This window comes from Amphiura filiformis, chromosome 15, assembly GCF_039555335.1.
Source record: "Amphiura filiformis chromosome 15, Afil_fr2py, whole genome shotgun sequence".
Classification (NCBI taxonomy): domain Eukaryota; kingdom Metazoa; phylum Echinodermata; class Ophiuroidea; order Amphilepidida; family Amphiuridae; genus Amphiura; species Amphiura filiformis.
In genome coordinates, this window is record NC_092642.1 from 41,323,949 (window position 1) to 41,345,863 (window position 21,915).

The 21,915-nt window shown below is 34.7% G+C and overlaps 1 long non-coding RNA gene across 1 annotated transcript in view; it reads left to right on the plus strand.

Annotated features, from left to right (window-relative positions):
• LOC140171646 (uncharacterized) overlaps positions 1-21,915 on the plus strand; it is a 179,312-nt gene that overhangs the window by 128,043 nt on the left and 29,354 nt on the right. The gene's annotated exons all lie outside the window — the stretch shown is intronic.

A 21,915-nucleotide genomic window follows, 5' to 3' on the forward strand; every position in this document is an offset into this window, starting at 1 on the left:
CAAAACCCTAGTTTGTCGGGAATGAATTTGTTTTTTCAAAGACTATCATATTTTAGATAACCGTATTTAATTCAAAACAGTTGCCTTGCCTTGAATTCTAAGTAAAGCAATGTCAGTTGGATCGATAATTTGGACGTTCGCCTATGGCTGGAATCACATATAAGTGAAAGTATTTGAACTGCAACAAACGCGCCTTTTCTGGCCATATATGTTGTTAGTGTTGACTCTTCATTATAACCACTCTATTGCGTACACATGTACATAGACTAAACCATGCTTTTTCTTAGTGTGGTGAATTCAGGTGAGATAGTATGAACGAACCGTTAGTAAACCATCATTAATAATAATGAGCAAATGCCCTCGTACTACCATTCTTTATGTTCACATGTGCATCTTAATCAATATTAGTGTCAATATATTGAACACGCATGGCAGCGTACTTCAAGGTTTCTGTCATTAGAAATACTTCTTCTTTATACACATTGCTTTATTTTAGAAATTTGAAAATTACTTGACCAGTAATATGAAGAAGTTAACTGCTTTCTACATTAATTAAGGTACTGGTTACTTGCCATAAATAATGTCAGTGAATACACAACTCAGCATTTTCTATTCTTGAAACAGGATCGTTCATAGTTTTCGATTGATAAAGGTTCGTTTTTAGATCCAATAAAATGATACTCACGCAGAAATTTATAAATTCCTATCAGGAATCTTGTTCACTCCGGTACTGGTGTTTCTAGATGATATTAGATCCGGCAATACTCTTGTCTGGTTTTGATGACGTCACCAAACTTTCTAGTTGCCAAGTATTTATGACCTAATCATACATTTTGTCCAGTCTGTAAACCCACTCATCCATGTTCATGGTGTCTTTCCCCTATACTTATGACTCAGATTGCTTTCTTCAGCCAACGTGTTGTTTTGACGGATTCTTGATCAATAACCTGATAGGAATTGAAATATTTCTTCGTGAGTATCATTTTGTTGGATCTGGAAAAGAACCTTTATCAAATAAATCAGCATTTTCTACTTTAGAGCTTATTTTAAAGACGATATGTTGCTAACGAGCCGCTCTGGTGAAACATCTTCGTCTATAACATAAAATCCCGATTTGGATCAGCCGAAGTGTTGAATGATTCTACAAGGTTGTCTCTCGTGTAAAAACTCGAAAATGAGAAGCATGACATTTACCAAAGTACTGTAGAAAAAAGTACCCTAATTTCCTTCTCTAAAGCTATGATAATAGCAATAATGAATTAATAATCCACAAAAGAACATGATTTAAACTATTAATAGCGTCAATGATAGTTTTGTATGTCAAGCATTCCTACTAGACTACAAAGTACCCCTTTTAAAAAGCAGAATTCTCAGTTTCCGCTAATTTACTTCGCATTAGCATTTAAGATACTATACAGAGCTATCTTGTGGTTTGTACAATGTAAAATCTATGAAGCACGAGTAGTGTATTACGTGTTTTGTTTTCGAAAATGGAAATACTGTAAGACGAGTAGAACATATAACAAGTTTTTACATTGGATTTTCAATGGACAGGCTTGGGTAGAAAATATTTTAGTTCAACAGTCCCATATAACACCCGACATTTTAGACGCATTAAAACCGTGTGTGCTCTTTTTCATGAAAAAAACACATTATCATTGAAAAATAACGTACCTTACATTGATATATCATGTAGCACTACTTAATGCTTACAACTGTAGACTACTTTACCTTTATAACACAAGGCATTTAATTCCAGTCAACTGTAGTTAAAGGCTGGATTACCTTGTGATAATTGTTTTTATCCATTTTAACCAAAAGCAAAGTAGTGACTGCCATTAACAGTCAGAGATTAGTAAGCAGTAAAAGTAATATGATCATAAAGGCCAAAATTAGGTGACTTTCTTTCCTGTAAATGCTATGATGGTGCTAATGCGCCCTGCTTGAGCAACATGTTGCAGTGTTATGAGATTATGGGTTAAATAGATGACATGCAGGGAACAAACTATGTGGTATTAGGGAGTATGTGTGGGGAGAGCTTAAGTGGGAGTGGTGCAGAATGTCTGTTAGTTTTTTGGATCTGGAAAGTGTTCGAAGTAAGCTCATATGTCAATTTTCCAGAACACATTACAATAATTGAACATTTTAAATTTTGTTTGTAAATATTTTCACCCGCGTGTGTGATCGTCGTGATGAGTGTAGGTTAATTTTTTTGTTTATTTGTTTCTGTAAACACGTGTTTGTGTTGTGCACGCTATGACTGTCAGTCCTTCTGTCTGCCTGTGTCTTTAAAATAATGTTCTAATTAACTGTATACGAGGGTGTTTTGGGTAAGGGTACACTATCCGTAAGCTTCCTAGTCGTTTCATCTGAATATACGTATATAAACAAGTACTGTTTATACGCATCTTTAATGGTTCGTATATGTTATTGAGACAAGTCTATTGGTTCGTCTATGTTATTGAGACAAGTCTATTGTTTGAGGCTATACATCCCTATATATTGGATAACCTGTTCGGACTTGGACTTGACCTCTCGCGACCAGATTGCAGGTATGCTTGAGAGTTTATACATATTTACCGTAAGCGATGTCTGTGTTGCAAGAGCAGCTAACAGCGACAACTTCAGTTCACTTGATTATATGGGGTTCGGAGCTTATGAGTCCATTATCAAGTAGAATTTAGAGGTTTACCATCGCTTTCAAAGCCTGTCACTGTCTTATAACAATATAGTAAGGAGCTTTTCGTAGTTTTATTTCGTACATTTATATGGCATTCATAAGGGACACGTGTATCCTTAACGCATGGTCACATAAAAAGAGAGTGCCAGAAGAGTAAAAGTACCCTTTGACGGGGCTGTAAGAGAGTGACCTCGAAGTATCTTATATCCCAAGTGGGAATCTAATTTAGCTACCGAAAATACAACTTGAATTTTTTACGGTGTATCTTCTTGCAAGTGTGTTCCCTATTTGGATAGCGTTTCTTAAAAAAAAAATTGGCATCTTGCGTGAGATGCTTCATTAGGTCAAGCGTATATAGATGAGAATAGAAATGCTCTACAAAATTGAAATAAGTGAAGTTTTATTCTCCCCTATTGACGTATATTTAATATAACAGATTTATTTTACTTTTTTCTTTAGTACTTTGCACAGTTCCGTGTCACAATCGATATGATTAAGCATGTGAACAACAATGAGAACTCAATAATAAATAATGTCAAACTTTCACAAGATTCTGAGTGAGCCAGTTCAAAAATGATTTAGAGCCCAACATATATTATTGATGAATGTTTAACATGAAAATGTCATATCAAGTGTATAGGAAAACCTACAATGCACAACTTTTTTATATAACATATCGTATTCGGTATATTGTTGGAGAGCGTAACTTGATGGTAAAGGTACTCGGCTACAGTTTTGTATATGAGGTCCCGGGTTCAATACTGACAGTGGCGACTTGTAGTGGGAAATACTTTGGCAACATCTCTATAAATTCAGACTTCCGCTCTCCCGGTGGTTGATTTAGAATTGAATAAAGATGATAAATGATCTATCCATCTTGGAAAGGACGTCAAGCACTTGATCCATTGACCAAAGAGCCATGCCTGTAATAGTACCTCACAGTCAGTTTGGAAAATAGTAGGGTGTTAACCCCTGACTGTTTGAATCCGTCCCTGTTAATCCACAAGCCTTAGCACACTTTACAGGTTGTCGCTGACCACTACGACCCCAACATTCCACAAACCATTAAACAACAATTCAGGGACTGCTTTAAGAGCGCACACCTAGACATTCCACTCTGACGGCGAAGAAGAATACTAACTGGTCAGATGGTCTTATTCTATCAAGCATGTAATACCTCAACAATCACCGCCATTTGATCGATTTACTACAGAATATATTTTATGCTCAACGTCATAATTTTTAAATTGTAAACCTCTTAACTTATATATTTTTGTACTAAAGTAAAGCGACACGTGAATAACATCATATATTAAACAAAATGGCCTCTAATCTAATGGCTGTCTATTGTCTAGACCTAGGATACGTCATCCGAATTCGTCACATGATTTCAGTCGCCTATCCCATTGCTCCTTATTCCTGACCTATTTAAACTTGAAGGCCTAGAGTGTACATCAAAAGAGTAAATAGAGAACTTAGGAAAGACTCATTAGTAAATGCGAATACCTTCCATTGATACAAAATAATGCATTGACATAACGATAAAGATGTGATGTGATTACAAAATTTAGTATAGATCTTTGTTTCCATTGTTTAACTTGGAAATGTCATACCAACTGTAATATAGCAAAACCTACTTCAATAAATATTTGAACAACTTGTTTGTAACAGATCGTATTCTGTACCGTATTCCTTATGGGAAAGTGAGACCTAATTCAAGCAGTATTAGCACAATTATGTTGTAACAGCTCGTATTCGATACCGTATTCCTTACGGAAAAGCGTGATCTGATGGTTAAAGTACTCGCCTTTGGCACATAAGATTCCTGGTCCAATCCCTGGGATTTTTACATCTTCCCTTTCCCAAAATCGATCAGGCTAAAACAAGACGACCAATAACAAAAGTGCGTATCAGAATCTGTGCAAATATGGTAGCGCGCAATCCAAATACGGCAGCCAGCGCGCGCGCAGTTTGTTCGACGCACAACAACACGTAAACGCCGGTCAATTGTGTGCGACATTGGAAAAATTACGCATTTTGCGGTCAATTGTGAGATATTAATGACCTCGATTTGCGTTCGCGTTTTCACAAATAACTAAATGTAATTGGATCGCACGCATCGCGTTTATTAATGAGGTTATGAATTGGCATTCATAACCTCATTAATATACAAAGCAAGTGCGATCCAATCACAGATAATAACATTTAAATACGCGGACGCAAATGCAGGTAATTGAAAAAGTATAATGACCGCGTCTCGTGACGTAGCTAAAAGTACGCTCTACAATGACCGCGTTATGTGACGTGTTACGCGTTCGAACAATTTACGCGGACGCTGGCCGCCGTATTTGGACATCTCATGATTGCGTGCTAGTGTGATTGGTCGCTAGCGGTATTTCCTTAATGGGCTATTCGATTTTTTACAGGGAAAACGACAGATAAAGTTAGAATTGTATTCTGTTTTCAAACCAAAATAAGAAAATGTGACGTAAATTGAATTTAAAAAGTGAAAAGTGACGGTTATGAATGAGGTTAATGACCTTGCATCAGGTATTTTTCGGGTATTGTGAAATATCTAAACATTGTGCTTTGGACCTCGGAATATCCCTGCGCCCCTCGTGATATTCCTCGGTTTCAAAGCACAATGTTTAGATATTTCACAATACCCTCAAAACAACTGATGCGCAGTCATTAACCTCTAAATATACCCATAACAGTCCAATCCGTGCCGGTGATGCTTGGGTGTTCACAAGTACATGTATACATGATCTGCGTTCGTTGGCAGCGGACATTGAAGAAGCGATCAAACTCTGATGTTCACTCAAAGCACACCAGCGCCATGAGAGATTTCTGTTGTCTAGTTTTTCTTTGCCCCTATTTAATTCCGCTCATTTCATTGTTCATCAGTTATCTTCTATTTTTAGCTCACTTTATAAAAGACTTTCCATTTTTAATTACACTAATCACTTTTATATAATTCAATCATGTACTTTACCACAGTTCATTCTTGACTAAAATACTTCTCATTTTATAAAATGATAATAGAGTCATCTTAAAAGCTTTTAAAGCTAGCTGCAAGATTATAGAGTGTCTTGTCATTACTCGTTCACAGTGTCGTACTAGTGGAATAACCATGTGAGATACATCACAATGTAACTTGATGTCTAATGATGCGTTTTGATGTATCTTTCTACATGTTCTACGTACCCAATAAATTACCCTAATGCCAGTATTGCCACAGGATATACAACGGAACCTTCTCTGTTATCATTTTGATAGCATTACTCAAGCTATTTGTCATTTGTATCATGTAATATAGTTACTTAGCATTTGCCTCGTCGCGCTGGAGGCCATAGGGTTCTTAAAAGTACGACTGTTTTGATGATGGGACGCGCTCATTACGCTGAACAGACGGACATCAAGGATTTATTCTACATTATCTGGGTATGTATGCTTGTTTTTACATGTTAAAAACATATGGATTTTTTACAATGATGGACAAAATGTGTCCCTCATTTCGTTTATTCGGGAATGGACTTTATTCTTAGTGCAAGAATCTGGCATACAGGACGGTCTGGCATCCGATTTGATTTGAGTTTGGTGTCTATTATCTGGTCTTATCCTTTCAAGCAGCATGTGATTGTAGATTTTTGCCACAATAGAGCTGAGGTAGATTAATTGCATCCAAATAATGTCAAGTGATTTGCAGCACGTCCAAACAAATAAATCTAAGAACCATAATAAGACGAGAGGTCAAAATGCGCGTGTCGTATTTAAACGTAATTCGCACTTCAATCGCTAGCGGCTAAGAATTTGTTTTTGATCAATAAAACATATTGTTCTTTCCAAAACAACAATAAACGATACATCTCATAGGTCAGAATTTATTTACCGATCGCGAGAAACTGCTTTATAGAGAGCCAACGCACCATTTTCATTTAGATTAGAAGTTAAGTCTTTCTTAAAGCCATATTATAACATTTTCAAACAAAATAGATGAGTATTTCTTTGCCATAAAATGTTAGCTTTAAACTGTCAGATATATCCCCTTTTATTTTTGAGCCGAACAACTAGCAAAGAAAATAATTAGAATTTACTACCAGCGCACATGTCGCCAATACGTACCACTCCTTCGGTCATGTTGTGGTACGACCCTTTGTTGTGTATATCACCGTCCCGCACGCCGTGTACGTACTGTATGTTATGAACATCGTGTATGCGTTCGACTAATAATTCCGTCGTAATAATAAAGCGCCGGTTCCGTCGTTTTATTCAAAATCTCAGATTTTGACAAAACTACAGCACCTAGAGTCTTGATTTTTGCAGGGTATATTGGTTTAATAAAGTACAATTTAATCGTGTAAAAAACGGTATACGGGGTATTGTTGGTCGAAGCACCCAAAAATTTACACAATTTCATTATCTGAATCAATACATTATTAAAAAATAAGACTTTGGTGTTTTTCAAAAGTTCATTCTACAAATCATATACTTTGAAAACTTGCTTAATTTATTGTTGTTATTGAGTTATGTACGTTTTACAAAACTGTTGTTGTTTCAGTCCTCTTTACAACATAACTCAAGAACCACAGGACCTACAAAAGTATATCTGTGATATTTGAATTCTTCTACACGCTCGCTATGAATTGAGCAATGCAATTTTTGCTAAAGCTCACTACCATTCGCAAGATGCTGTGAACTACTTTTTTCTGCTACTTCGACCAACAATACATCGTATAACCTTAAGTCTTTCTTAATTGTGTTCGACTATCACTATATCACTATAACATTATAAACTGTTAGCATGCCCCAAAATGATTGTAACACGCAGTACAAACTAACCTTAAACTTTTTATGAGCACAAAAAAAAGGAAATAAAAAACAATTGTGGTTGCAACGAACTTTCTTGTTTTTTGGTCGATATTGTTTTTGTTTAATTAAAACAGACAAGTATGTAAAACATATATGTTTATAACCTATAATTATTTTTGTTGAAAAGATTATACCATTTTATTTATAAAACTATTTATGAATACTTGGGCTCTTCCCCTCTACAATGGGATATTCTAGTTAAAATCCTTACACCCTTTTTGGAAGACATTACCTTAATTTTCAACAGAACCGGTGTAGTTTGTATAACTCATTTGAAATTCATACTCCCTGTGTGTGAGATTAAGGCCATGTCTTCCATAGGGGTGTATGGATTTCAACGGCAATGGTTCAATTAACATTCACAATTTGCACACAATAAAAAAGGCGTGCGAGTAACAAGCGGTGTCACCAAGCAAAAAAAATGAATATTAATATTTGAATTGATCTCATCAGATTAAATACTACACTATCTACCCGTGTTGCTCATCCTGATTATGGTGAATATTTCACTTGACATTCTGACAACGCATAGCTTACTGCATTCCATTACGTATAATTATTCAACAACGGAGAAATTAAGTACTCTTCAATAAAACAGGTGGTAACTGTTTTCTTTGTTATGTAAATTTTAAGATATACAGATGACGTGTACGTAAAATGTGATCCCGATTTGAATCCAAGACTTTTTTGTTAAGTTCTTACAAACTTTATATACGGGTAGAATGAGGTTGTTAGCAGGGCTAATTGATCTTCTGTTTAATTGCTTTCCATTTTAGATGTAGTGAATTGATATTCAATGTTTTCAAGAACATTAAAAGCACCAATATTCGGAGGAATTCATTGCTGATTTCGACCAAACTTGCGCAAGGCTTTTTGTAGCTTTAAAAAGTCTTTGTAAATGAAATTTAGTATTCAGGAAATTTGACAAATTTCTTACTATGAGTTATTTTTATCAGGCTTCAAAGGCTAAATTTAATCCACGGTAATACAGCCTCAGATATATGTAAAATTGCATGTACATTATGAGTGGGTTATTACAGGAGACCGAATTGTACACATATCATTTTAACGGCTATACAATATCATAGCCAAAAAGTATTACATAATTTTCACGTTAGCTTTTTTTTAGCAGCCATACATGATATACGTATTGCAGTATTTAAATGAAAAATTACAGTCCGGGATTACCATGATTACAGTACATTTTATACAAACAATGACTTGACTTTCTAAACTTAACGTTCTTAATGTATAATCAGTTCTTGAACTTGATCTGGCCTTGAAACAAAAACTCTTAAGAAAGAAAGACATACATACCAAAACTACTATTTCTTCCCCCTGAATCAGCACCTCTTTCAAATCGTGGCATTTTGTTGGACTAGCACAAAGTAATTCAATGCACGGTAAATAAAGCTTGCCGTGAAATTGTGTATGTCATGCGTGCGAAATGCAATGCATTAAATATCGAATCATGCAGTGTTCGAATTAAGGAAAAATAAATGGTTGTCCCACGGACAACCAGATTACAATTTCTGGTTGTCCGTCTCAAGTTTTTGGTTGTCTGTAGGCCTACAACGGTGACAAAGGCTACAGATTTATGGTTGTCCGGTGGACAACCGAATCAGTATTCTTGGTTGTCCGGCGACTTTTTTAGTCGTCCCGGGCGAACGGACAACCAAAATTCAATCATGTCTTTGATTCAAGCATTATCCTATACAAAATATAATTTATGTATACAAATAAGGTTCAGGGGTATACGTATACAAATAAGGTTAAAACCATAGAATTAACTTTGTCGATACCAAAATGTGTTGGTAGTGACGATGAGTGACGGCGTGAAACTTTGAAGATAACGCTGGCAGCACAGCTTTGTAGTCTTTGTACATGTTGCAACCCCCGGGGTTGCAACGTCTTGGCTCCTACAACCACCCAGAATGTCGTTGGCATAGTCAAGCATGGATAGCACTTGTGCCTGCTTGGCATTACTGTCGATGCTTCATCGGTAACACCCATACGAAAGGTATGTTTTGCAAAAGGATGTCATATGGCCAAACCTGTTCATAGTGTAACTCAACGATTCCTGATGGATGATAGCAGATGGAGTTACTTCAGCATCACCAATCTTTATGTTGATGTTGGAAAGTCCGGGCATAATGTGTGTCGGTTTTTGAGTCATTTAACTTGCGTATATTACAAAGTATCCCGTCTTGCACTTCATCGACACACTTAGACAGCTTGAAGATGGCACATGCAGAGTCACTAGGAATCTTGGGATTGAAAAACATACAGGAGAGCCAGATTTGTAAATCATCAGCATATATGGTCGAATCCAACCAAAAGTGTCCACGGGCCAAAAATAAAAGTCCGAAATAAAAATGTCTCCACAATTGTTTCCTTTTGCCCATTGATTGATGACATATTGGCCTTATAGGAACCAAAAGTGCCATTACTAATCTTGAAAAATAAATCCAGGACGTGTGATAGTAAATGTGATATCAAAGCCCAATGTTACCTACGAATACCACTAGGATGCTTTCACTATCGCAATACTAATCAACCTAAAACAAATGGAATATTCCCATTAACGCTTTTTTTCGTGTAATGTAGACCACAGGGTGTCAGGAAAATGCTAACTCAACCAGAAAATATTTGTTTTTATTTTTATAACGCGATCAATATGATCTTAGTCAATTTATGCTAGTTTATTTTTGAAAATGAAGTTTAGGTCAGTTTCTGTATTTTATGTATCAAATGAGTATGAATCAATTTACACATTGTATAAGAACGAGTATGATATATGTTTTCAAGAATATTAGGAATTATACGCATATACCTAACGCTTTATACAATGAAAAGGTGAAGAAACCCGGGTATTCGTAGGTAACATGAGCGATTTAACAATATCTATATTGAGTTTATAGGTTTAAATTTTGCTATTATGGTAATGAATTAATAAAATGGTAGTTTTAGATCTCTTTCAGATGGTACGTCCAAATGAATAAATGATATTACCTTAGATCAAAATTTTTTGATGCTTTTAGCAAGATTTTGACCACTTCATTTTGATATACAAGTAGTTAATCAGCAATTTTACATAATAAATAATTGTTGAATGAATCCGTATATGGGTAATAATAGTGTCCAGGGGTACCGCTTAAAGCTTTTGACAATTAATTTCCATTGGTAGGGACACTTCATTACACATGTCATGTATTATGCTGTATTCGTAAGTAACATTTCAGTATTTGTAGGTAAGAATTAGACTTTTGGTGGATATCGCAATCAAAACTTCATTTTATAAAGCACTTTGAATGTATTATTTTCTTTATGTGCGTTTATTGATACTTTAGACCCTATCATGTATTAATAATGTCGGTTCACAGCGGTTGAAAGAGGATTGAACTAAGAAACAAAGGCACTAAAGTGACTTTAATTTGTAATTGCACACAAATCGCTTAAAACCGTTATTGCAGACTTGTGAAGTCCATCTTGGAGTCAGTTACGTCTTGTGGCCTTTCGTTTGAGGGCAACTACAATTAGCTTCATACCAGGGTCCATCAATGTGTTGTCTAGATCATGAGACAATGAGAACAGTCGTTTTTTCCATGGTATTCGTAGGTAACCTTAGCGAAAACGTCAAAAGTTACCTTCGAATAAATCAATTTGGACACAAATTACTAAGAAACCAGAAGGTCGGTAAACATTTAAAATGAAGCACACATGACAGTTGACAAATCCAAGTATTTATCCCCTTCTAATCTTCTTTGAATCTGATTTTTCTTTCAAATGAGCAGACCGTCGTCTATTTCAGTACATATTTTTCACCAATTAAGCCGTATTCAGTTTTGCATGGTGGGCATGTATGTGAATTCGCAACTTTCATTGACATATGATTTGATAGCAAACATACAGGCCTTCGTTATGTACCAATATGGGCATTGGCATGAATGGCGGTGTTTCACAATACTGTCATGATGTCAAAGTGTATTCGTAGGTAACATTCGGTTACCGAAATTTACCTACGAATACTTGCTTTTATTGTTGACATCTCAGAAATATTTAAACGCAGGTTATTGAAACTTGGTAAAAATAAAGAGTGTATTACCCTGCACCTATTGCTTAACTATTGTTTATTATTCTCTCACTTTGTGGAAATGGCACAGCTTTTAACATGTATTCGGAGGTAATGCATATTTTTTACCAAACCTACCTTTGTGCCATTTAGAATTTCTGGCAGCTAAACACAATAATAAAGATGTCCGAATGCAATGCATTTCAGTATTGGACATATCAAAGCTTGTATCAATTGCGCATTTATTAGTGATTTCCATTTTTTAAAGATATATCTAGTGCTATGAAAAATTGTATTTGTAGGTAATGTAAAAAAATACCTCCAACAAATTATCACAAAACATTCATAATTATGTACAAATATGTGAAAAATTGAACAGGAAATCTTTGAATACACACCTTTCAGGAAATCAATTTAGATTCAATCCAATGACTTCTTTTCATAACTGATTTAGATGTTTTTAAAAATACTTTAAGAAATATTTTGAAAAAATGGGTAAAAATAGCATGTTTTGGGGTCTCTGTGTCTAAGTTTTTCACAAAAGGGGGTCTTATTATATATGGCGCGAAGCGTATGATGAAGGCGAATAAACACAATACAAAAACGAATGCCAATTGATTAATACTTTTAAGTTATGGCCCTGAACATGCCGTGTACACTTTTCGTTGGATTCGACCATATATGAATATGAAAATATAAACCATGACGAAGGATTATGTTAGCAATATACTTGTATTTTATAAACACTCTTGGCCTAACAGATCACTTATTTTTGCCTATGACTGTTCCTGCTTTTCTTCTCGTTTTGCAATTAAGACGTTAATTTACTTTATTCATAAACTTAACACGAATATTTATCCTGCGTTTATTACTAATTGTTGATTTTGTCTGTTTGAAAGAATATGCGTTTGAAACTTGTCAAGTGTACTGATGTTTTAATATGTTCCGTAGACAAAGACAGAGCTGTTTAAGTTAGTTTGGTTTAGAGTTTTGTTGTGATGCAGAAACATGTTCATTTGAACCATTTCGTCGTCTACATTTGAAATACCTAATACTTTCAATACTGTATATTACGCATATTGTAAGAAATCAATACCGGCAGCCAGACAACAGTCACTAGGATCCACAACTTGCTCATCTATCAGGGGCATAGTTTTAAGCCCCAATACATTTGTACATTCATTGAATGACCTTTGAAAATTTTGGTACAAAAACTCATACTCTGCAACTTGTGGTCAAATTTTGCACTATATGATTATGTAATTGAGGTTATTGGACTATATGCCATTGGGATGAGGCTATTGTGGTCCATAGTGAGTCAGACGGAATATTATGTATCACAACTAATTATTAAACAAAATTGATAATAGTTTCAAGTTAGTCTCAACTGCTTTAATCTCTGTAGGGCGTAAATTGGCAATAATTAACACAGTAGGTTAGTAGGACAAATTTCTATTTTGCTTCCTATGTTTGAGGCACGTTAGTCATTAAAGGTCATTAATTCATTTATGCCTGGAGATGTGAAGATATTATTTATAAAGATGCGATATGTCATAATTACATATGGTTTTCTGAATAAATACAATGACTACTTCTACAGCAAACCAAGCTGCATTATGTACAGCTTATAAGATGTACCTGTTGAGAATAAAAAGACAGAAGGAAGAGAATGGAAAGAATGAATGAAAGAAAGAAAGAAAGAAAAGAAAGAAAAAAAGAAAGAAAGAAAGAAAGAAAGAAGAAAGAAAGAAAGAAAGAAAGAAAAGAAAGAAGAAAGAAAAGAAAGAAAGAAAGAAAGAAAAGAAAGAAAGAAAGAAAGAAAAGAAAAAGAAAGAAAGAAGAAAGAAAGAAAGAAAGAAAGAAAGAAAGAAAGAAAGAAAGAAAGAAAGAAAGAAAGAAAGAAAGAAAGAAAGAAAGAAAGAAAGAAAGAAAGAAAGAAAGAAAGATAGATAGATAGATTTAGAGAATAAATGATAGGATTTTGTCTTTTGCCTATCAATATCGTGTCATAATGGATGGGCTGGCCAATATTTTTGAGTAGTGGATGCCGGCGCAGCCGTATCCACTACGATAAAATATTGGCCAGCCCATCCATTATGACACGATATTGAACAAAAAGACAAAATCCTATCATTATTCTCATTCTATTCAGTTTTAATGTAATTTTTGCGAGAAAAACTGCCCTTTTTTAGAAAAAAATAAAGTTACTTTTGTGAGGACATCCCCATTGTTTTAAATGAACGAAACCATCACGAACATTTAAGCCGCCGAATCGCGTTCTTGGTTCTCGCACGTGTATTACGCGAACGCATTATCGCGCGATCATTGAGGAGCAACAAGCGTGCCGCCGTTGCGCGGCGGTGCGCGCCCTGACTAATATCACTATCAACTATTGTGAGATATTATACACCGAAAACCAATCAAATTACGTGAATTCTTTACAAGACGCACCCATTGAATAAGAATGTGTATTGTATGTCCAAGTGTGTGGGTTTCTCAGGTGTGCAGTTTTATGCGTCTATGGTTATTTGTTTGTCATGACAAAACCGGCAAACAATTTTTGGGTGTGTTTTTTTCGAATGTCCACAAACATGCGAAAAGTTTCTTCGTATGTGACAAATCAACCAGCACAGGTTCGAGGTATAATGCATGGCATTGATTCAAAAGCTAGAAAACACCAATTGATTAATTTGAGTAATATTGGACTTCGGGCATGCATTGAACTAATACTAAAGAACAACTTTTCGTCTCATTAAGCACGTAACAGACAGACGGGCGGACACATTAGTTCAGTTTTAAGGGTACTACACCCCTGCCCAATTGTGTGTTAATTTTTGCATTTTTCTCAAAAATTATAGCGCATTGGTGGAAAGTAAGATATGCATATTATAGGGGCAAGGACTACAACTACTGCACATGAAATCTTATTTCAAAACAGACAACAGTTGTAGAGTTACAGTCAAAAATGAGGGAAAACCAATATTTGATCAATAAATCAATAACTACTTGCCGTGAGTTGCTGAATTGTCAGTGCAGTAGTTGTAGTCCTTGCCCCTATAATATATATATCTTACTTGTAACCAATGCATTTTAATTTTGGAGAAAAATGCAAAAATAGGCACAAAATTGGCCAGGGGTGTAGCACGGTACCCCCTTAATATGTTCGCAGTGTTGCATAATTGAATTCCATGCTCAATATAGATGGTTTGTATCCAAAGTCCTGGCCTCAATTAACACACAACACATTATAATGTAATGAACGAATATTCAATGATTAAAGTAAAGTAGTAAAATTTCACCGGGAGTTGAACTATTTTTAAGATGGCGTCATCATTTGCAAGATGACGTTGTACTGTCTGAACGACTTTGCCATTAGTCGACGTCGCGCGTCGCATGTATACTATATCTACTTAAAACAATTACGCCTTAAATGCCTCAAGTGGGTTCGTGTAGGAACACGCTTATGTACATTACGGGTTTACTATGTGGCCGTAAAACCATCTCATTCGTCGACCATCATTAAAGCTCTAATCATATACAATCATGTTGATGATAATGACGGTAATATTTAATAGTGGCATCAGTAACAATATTGGATCCTGGTATGCCAATATTAAAAAAAAAAAATGAATGCAATATTATGTCACCGCCAAATTATAAATGATAATGTCTTTGATATCAACACAATGACACTTGAGACAGTAATGAGATGTCCGGGATGTGTCGCGTAATGCAGTCTCGAAGCAAGCTATGTAGTGCATCAAAAGACACAAAAATCGTACATTGATTTCTACAATAAAGTTACTCTGTGTTCATATAGTTTCACTAATACGTTACCCACATACATCATTGTCCTCAAACCTGCACATAATCACCTCACAAATCCTCACCCCTCATCATACGCACACCCCTCACACACCACTCACCCTTCACACCCACCCCTACACAGACCCTCCCCAGGCTCCCCACACCCCCATCCCACACCCGTACGCCGAGAACGATAAAAAAATGTAATTTAAGTTTCTAAAGTATAGTTTGTCCGTTTCCCGATACATCGGGGGTTTTTCCAAAATTTCTTAAAATTTCTGTAGTATAATGTCTTACAATGCAGACAAACGGACGGACGGACATACACCCCACCCAACTCATCCACATATTATCCAGACACATCTACTCCAACACAGGCACTTCAAACAAAAATACCACAGACACAAAACATGTCAATTCTAACACAATTGTAACCCTTTAAGATACAGACACTTGATACTAACTCATCTTAACTTTGTCAATAAGACATTGCCATTGTCGGTCTCAAGTTCAACGCGTGTGTCGGTGGTTGTTTGATAAAAAGCCATTTATACTCCACGAACCTGTATTATTTGCTCCGGGCTTTTTGCGAGACTGATCTTGCACGCCGTAAGATCCTTCTCTCCGCATGTTTTAAATCCCTAGCTTGTCGGAAAGTTTACGAAGACTATCATGATTTAACTAACCATTTTCAATTCAAAACATTTTGTCTTGAATTCTGAGTAAAACTATGTCAGTTGGATCGATAATTTGGAAGTCCCTTATGGCTAAAATCATATATGAGTGAAAGTATGTGAGATGCAATACAAGTACCTATTCTTGTCACATATAACCACTCTATTGCGCACATATATGCACAGACTAAATTTGGCTTTTTACTTAGTGTGGCTCATTAATGTAAGATACTATAAAAGAACCGTTAATAAACCCTTAATAATGATGAGCAAATGCCCTTCCCAGCAAACACAAAACGTTTTCGACATCATTCACAAAAGGTTATAAAAGGTTGTCAGAATACGTTTAAATGTCGGGTTATATAAAGGGTACATTAATGGTATAAAACGTTTTCATAACATTAAATAACATTTGTTGGTAATTTACTGCACAGCAAGCACAAATGTTTTATAGAAAACATTTAAATGTCGGGTTATATAAAAGGTATAAAAACGTTTTAATAACATTCCAAAAACATTTTTAAAAACTTGGTACAAATCATTCTAAACAGAATGTTATTTTGGGGTTGAAAAAATATTTTGCAAAAATGTTTGCCCAAAATATTTACAATAACGTTATTAAAATGTTTTCACGACCTTTATATAACCCGACATTTAAATGTTATTAAAACGTTTTGTAAAAAACATTTTAAGAACATTTCTGTGTTTGCTGGGTGCAAATATTTTAACATAATGTTATTTAAGTGTTGACAAAATATTTGGCCAAAAATGTTTGCAAAATGACATTTCGAAAACATTTTAAAAATATTGTTGTAGTGTGTTTTCATACAAAACTTTTAAAACGATTTCATGACCTTTATATAACCCGACATTTTAATGTTATTAAAACGTTTTTACCTAAACCAAAATCCAAAATATAACTTATTTAAAACGTTTTAAAAACGTTTTTGTGTTTGCTGGGTTATTGTCATTATTGATGTTCACCTGTGCATGTTACTCTATATGAGCGTCAATATAGCATACACGCATGGCAGCGTACTTCAAGGTTTTTCATTAAAACTACGCCATTCCTTCTTTGCTTTATCTTAAGAATATGAATATAAAATGCATTGGTACTCAAAATCATTCCATTAGCAAAATAAGTGACCACACAACTCAGAATTTTCCACACAGCTCAGAGACGACATTTGATTATTTGATATCCCCCTGTCTACCATATTCTATACAGCAAAAAGTATAGGTATTTTGATGGCACGCAAAATGTAGTAATTTTAAAGAAAAGATGAACGCTGATGGCATTATTTATCTTTTAAGATATTTATAAATTCTTTACATCTTTACAATGGGTAGACACTGGTATAATGGTACATGTATTAAAACATCAGAAAAAGAGTAAAAAATAACAAGGAGATTTTCTAAAACCTTTTTATCATGAAATCTAAGGATATAATCTATATTATTTGGCTAAATTGAATTAAAAATATATGTAAATGCATCCTGAATTCGCACAGAAAGATAAAGTTTATAGAATACAAACTACCACAAAAAAAGCAGAAAAAAATGAATAAGTTGATAAAGATACAAAAAATCTATTTTAAAACATTTATGTGTATGCTAGTGTGAGCTGTTGGTATTGTACAGGTCTAGAATTGAACATTATATGTTTGTTAGAAAATTTAATAAATGATCACATTAAACATGAGGTGTGTCAAGCAATAGTAAATATTCCAGCAATAATTACACCTTTTTTTTTTACAAAATGTTTGTAAATATTTTACACCCGCGTGTGTTTTATGTAGGTGATCGTCGTGATGAGTTTGGATTTTGTTTGTTTATTTGTTTATTTGTTCTGCAGAAAAGTTTTAAAACTGTTGAAAATGTTGGTGTACTAGAAAACGGAATAACTACTTCGCCACTTAAAATAGAGTTGGAATGTTTGTATAAACGCTACATGTACTAATCTTACGTTTTTGTGTGGAGTGTGTATGCTTGTGAGATGTGTGTTGTTCATATGTGTCTGAATGTTCTCCTGTTTGCCTGTGTCTTTATAACTTTGTCTCAGTATCCGTAAGCTTCCTTTCCGTTTCCAGTTTCCTCGCTGAATGTATGTAAAAGCAGCACTAATTGTTGAGTTATCTTTAATGGTTCGTCTATGTTATACAAGTTTATTTGTTTTAGGCTATACATCCTATATATATTGGGTTACCCCTCTGCTTCTTTGGACTTGACCTGTCGTGGCTAGATTGCAGGCATGCTTGAGTATTTATTCATATTTACCCTTAAGCGATGTCTGTGTTGCAACGGTGGCAGCATCATGCAGTTCAGTTGTTTATACCATATTTTCAAGCTTATGAGTTCATTACCAAGATATATAGTAGGATTTAGAGGTTTACCAAAGACTTTTTCTTTGTTTGAGAGTAACTTATCACTATCTTATCAACGTATAATAAGAAGCTTTTTGTAGTTAGATGCCGTAATTAATAAAGAACACACCTATCCTTAAGAGGTCAGGCAGTATCAGTAAAAGTGGAATTTTAGCACTTGTTCAGTGCGTAGGAACCATGATAAGCCCTCTCTGACATATATCGAATCCACCAGTCCCAACCTACTGCGTGTCTAACTGGCCGCTTCGTTAATGTTGATATCAATGTTGCATAAAGAATTAATGTTTTTGGAATATTTTCAAGAAATAATTGTAAGGCAAAGTTGAAATCTTATAAAACTTCAACATTAATGTTGCATGGTATCACGTAAAGCTGTAAAGCTTGATCATTGTCATTCTTGGCTCAAATGTTTTTGGAAAGTTAAAATATAACATATTTGCACAACCTAAGGAATTAAAGTTGAAAAGCTGCCAATTGCGGAAATCAAAGTTTTCTCGGACGCACTGTTATTCAGCTTAAGTGAAAGCGTGAATAACATAAAACCGTCGGAATATAAAATATATAATGTGGACTAAATTTAATGAGATACACAAACTTTAGGAAGCGGCGAGCGAGTATGAAAAAAAACCCGACTGTTTATCAAACTTGGAATGAACTGCATTAATCCGCGCATTATGTAACCGTTAATATCTTCGCAACAAGTCAAACGAATCAAATAAAATTTTCGTATGTGATGCCCAATAAAATAAGCTGTGCGCTACATTTTAAATTTATTGATTCTGACGTCTATTCCTCGACTAACATTCAATTTTATTTACTAGGTAATTTTTCTGGTACACCGTTTATCAGCTTTTATCACATTTTACAATGTGCTCATGAATTTAGGCAATGTTGATTCGATTGGTTGTAGCGATATTTTAGAAGTGTATTGAATGTATCGATATTTCAGGCCTGTATAACTACATTTACTAAGTTACTGAATGAGTATGATAATTACCAAACACCACAATACGAAGCATATGCATTGAATCACCCATACCATCATTTTGATATGTGCAAACTATTTCTGCATATAAATTGCCTACTGGAAGCATGCTAGTAATAGTACTACATGTAGAGTATGGATCCCTGGCTTGAATAATGGGGATCGTGGCAACCTTATTAAGAAACGGAGAGCTATTAGCCATCATCATAGTTAATAGTATTTGCAATATGTTGTAATCGGAATTTACCTGCCCTAAGAGATAAAAGATCGGATACTATAATACCAATAGTAAATGGAAAAGATGAGTTTAGTTTGGTAAGGAAGCATCTTACTACTCTTATATACTGCGCCAATAAAGTATCCTTACAGTTGGAAAAATAATCACAATTTCAAAACTGAACAATATTTGGGTAAATTTGTTTTTTTAATAGATGCACTATTTAATCCTGTACATTATGACACCACATTGAATCCAATGTGACTTCAAGAAACAAAGTTACAAGCATTTGATTAGACGAAGGTCCAGTTTTAAAAGTGACAAACTGGCCTATTCAAAACTCCACAGACTAGACATCTGGTTTGAGAGTGGTGAATGGCTAATTTATGCGTTTGGCTTTAATTTAAAAACAAATGGAATAAAAGAAAACTGAAACAAAAGAACTGACAAATAAAATGAAAGTTATGAAAAATATAGAGAAGTAAAAACTGACATAAAAACTGTTTTAAATAACGCTTCATTGAAGAAACTGTGTTGTCTCTTTGTTTCGCTTGTTGGAATCTTTTTACGCCTTGTATAGGCCAGTTTGTCACTTTTAAAATTGGACCCTCGTCTATTCAATTGAATACATGAATACAAAAGCCACCCAAGTCCATGGGAAGTGATTTTGAGAGAAAAACCTGTGTATCATTTTAATTCCTTCAGTTAGATTTACCTGGTCAATATGGTAAGTTTTACGTGCAAATAAGTGGATTAACCTGTACTAGGTGGAATTGGGTGATTCTTTCATACATGCTATTTTTCACATGCTTAATAGACACAGAGGATGAATTTGAGTTGTTCTTTCATACATATGACAGGCCTATGTATAGCAACAATTTCCCATGCTTAACTCAATTTGGCCAAAGTATGGACTTGGGTGGCTTTTGTATTCATATATTCAATTGCTTGTAACTTTACTTCTAGAGGTCACATTGGATTCAATGTGGTGTCATAATGTGCAGAATTAGATAGTGCATCTATTAAAAAACAAATTTACCCAAATATTGTTCAGTTTTGAAATTGTGATTATTTTTCCAACTGTAAGGATACTTTATTGGCGCAGTGTATATTAGTTCTCTTATATGATGTTTCGCGCATCTTATTTTGTACTTCTATGGATTCGTTAATTTTATGAAAACAGTTTGTTAAAAAAGCTGTAGCAATAATTTGTCTTCCATAGGCTTTGGTATAACCCACTTTCTTGTATATCGTCCCCGTACTACTCGTACCTCATCCAATTTGATTTTTTTTTGGATAATTCAGTGAACTCCCTGCTCAAATCCGATATTCATGGTACATATTCCTCTGAATCCTCTCGACAAAAATAATCAATGAAGTACAACTTGCTCAAGAACTAAAAATAGCGTTGTTAGATGTTTCTTGTCTCTTAAGTGACCAGCAGACTAGAGAGGATGGTAATGGATATACATTGACCACGAAAACATGAAGTGATTCATTTTGGAAATAACTTGTCCTTTCGATGCTTTCATTGGGGAAAGTTACAACACAAATTTCAAACGTTTACTCCCCTTTGTTAACTTATTCACCTTGTGCGGATTTGATTGCCTTCGTGAATGGGGCACTCGGCCCGTGTTCATCACCGTTTCCAATGTGAGTTAAAGAAACTTGGCTTCCCCCAAATGTGTTGCCAAGGCTGTTGCCAAATATACCTCTGTCGGTGTCATGACGGGAACCAACATCACTTTGAGATTGCAGTTTTGTTCTTTCTGTTCATTATCTCATGTTGTTTTGTTATTTGTTCATTATTGAATAAAAAATTTCGTATATATTGTTAATTTCCTTAGCATGCTCAGGTTATTCACTGACCAGTGTTCACGGCTATTTGATGGGATTATTTATTAATTTTTCTAATTATTTTCAATTCCACGCCTATACAATAGCAGAAGCTATCATACTGATATACACATATTTTTTTGCTATTTTAAACAGATTTTTCCTTTCTTTATCAAATTTTCCATCTTTTGTGCCTTTTTGGGGTAATTTTATAAATTGTATATTTGTGTGCAAATTGAGGCGCTATTTACATATATTTTAGGTGTAATTTTGCTTATTAATATGAGTTATTCCATTCATTTCATGATAAAGTTTGTAGAAAAGTTCCTTGCTATTTGTAACTCCTTTGTTATATGTTTTAATGTCATTATACAATTGTCTACCCTTG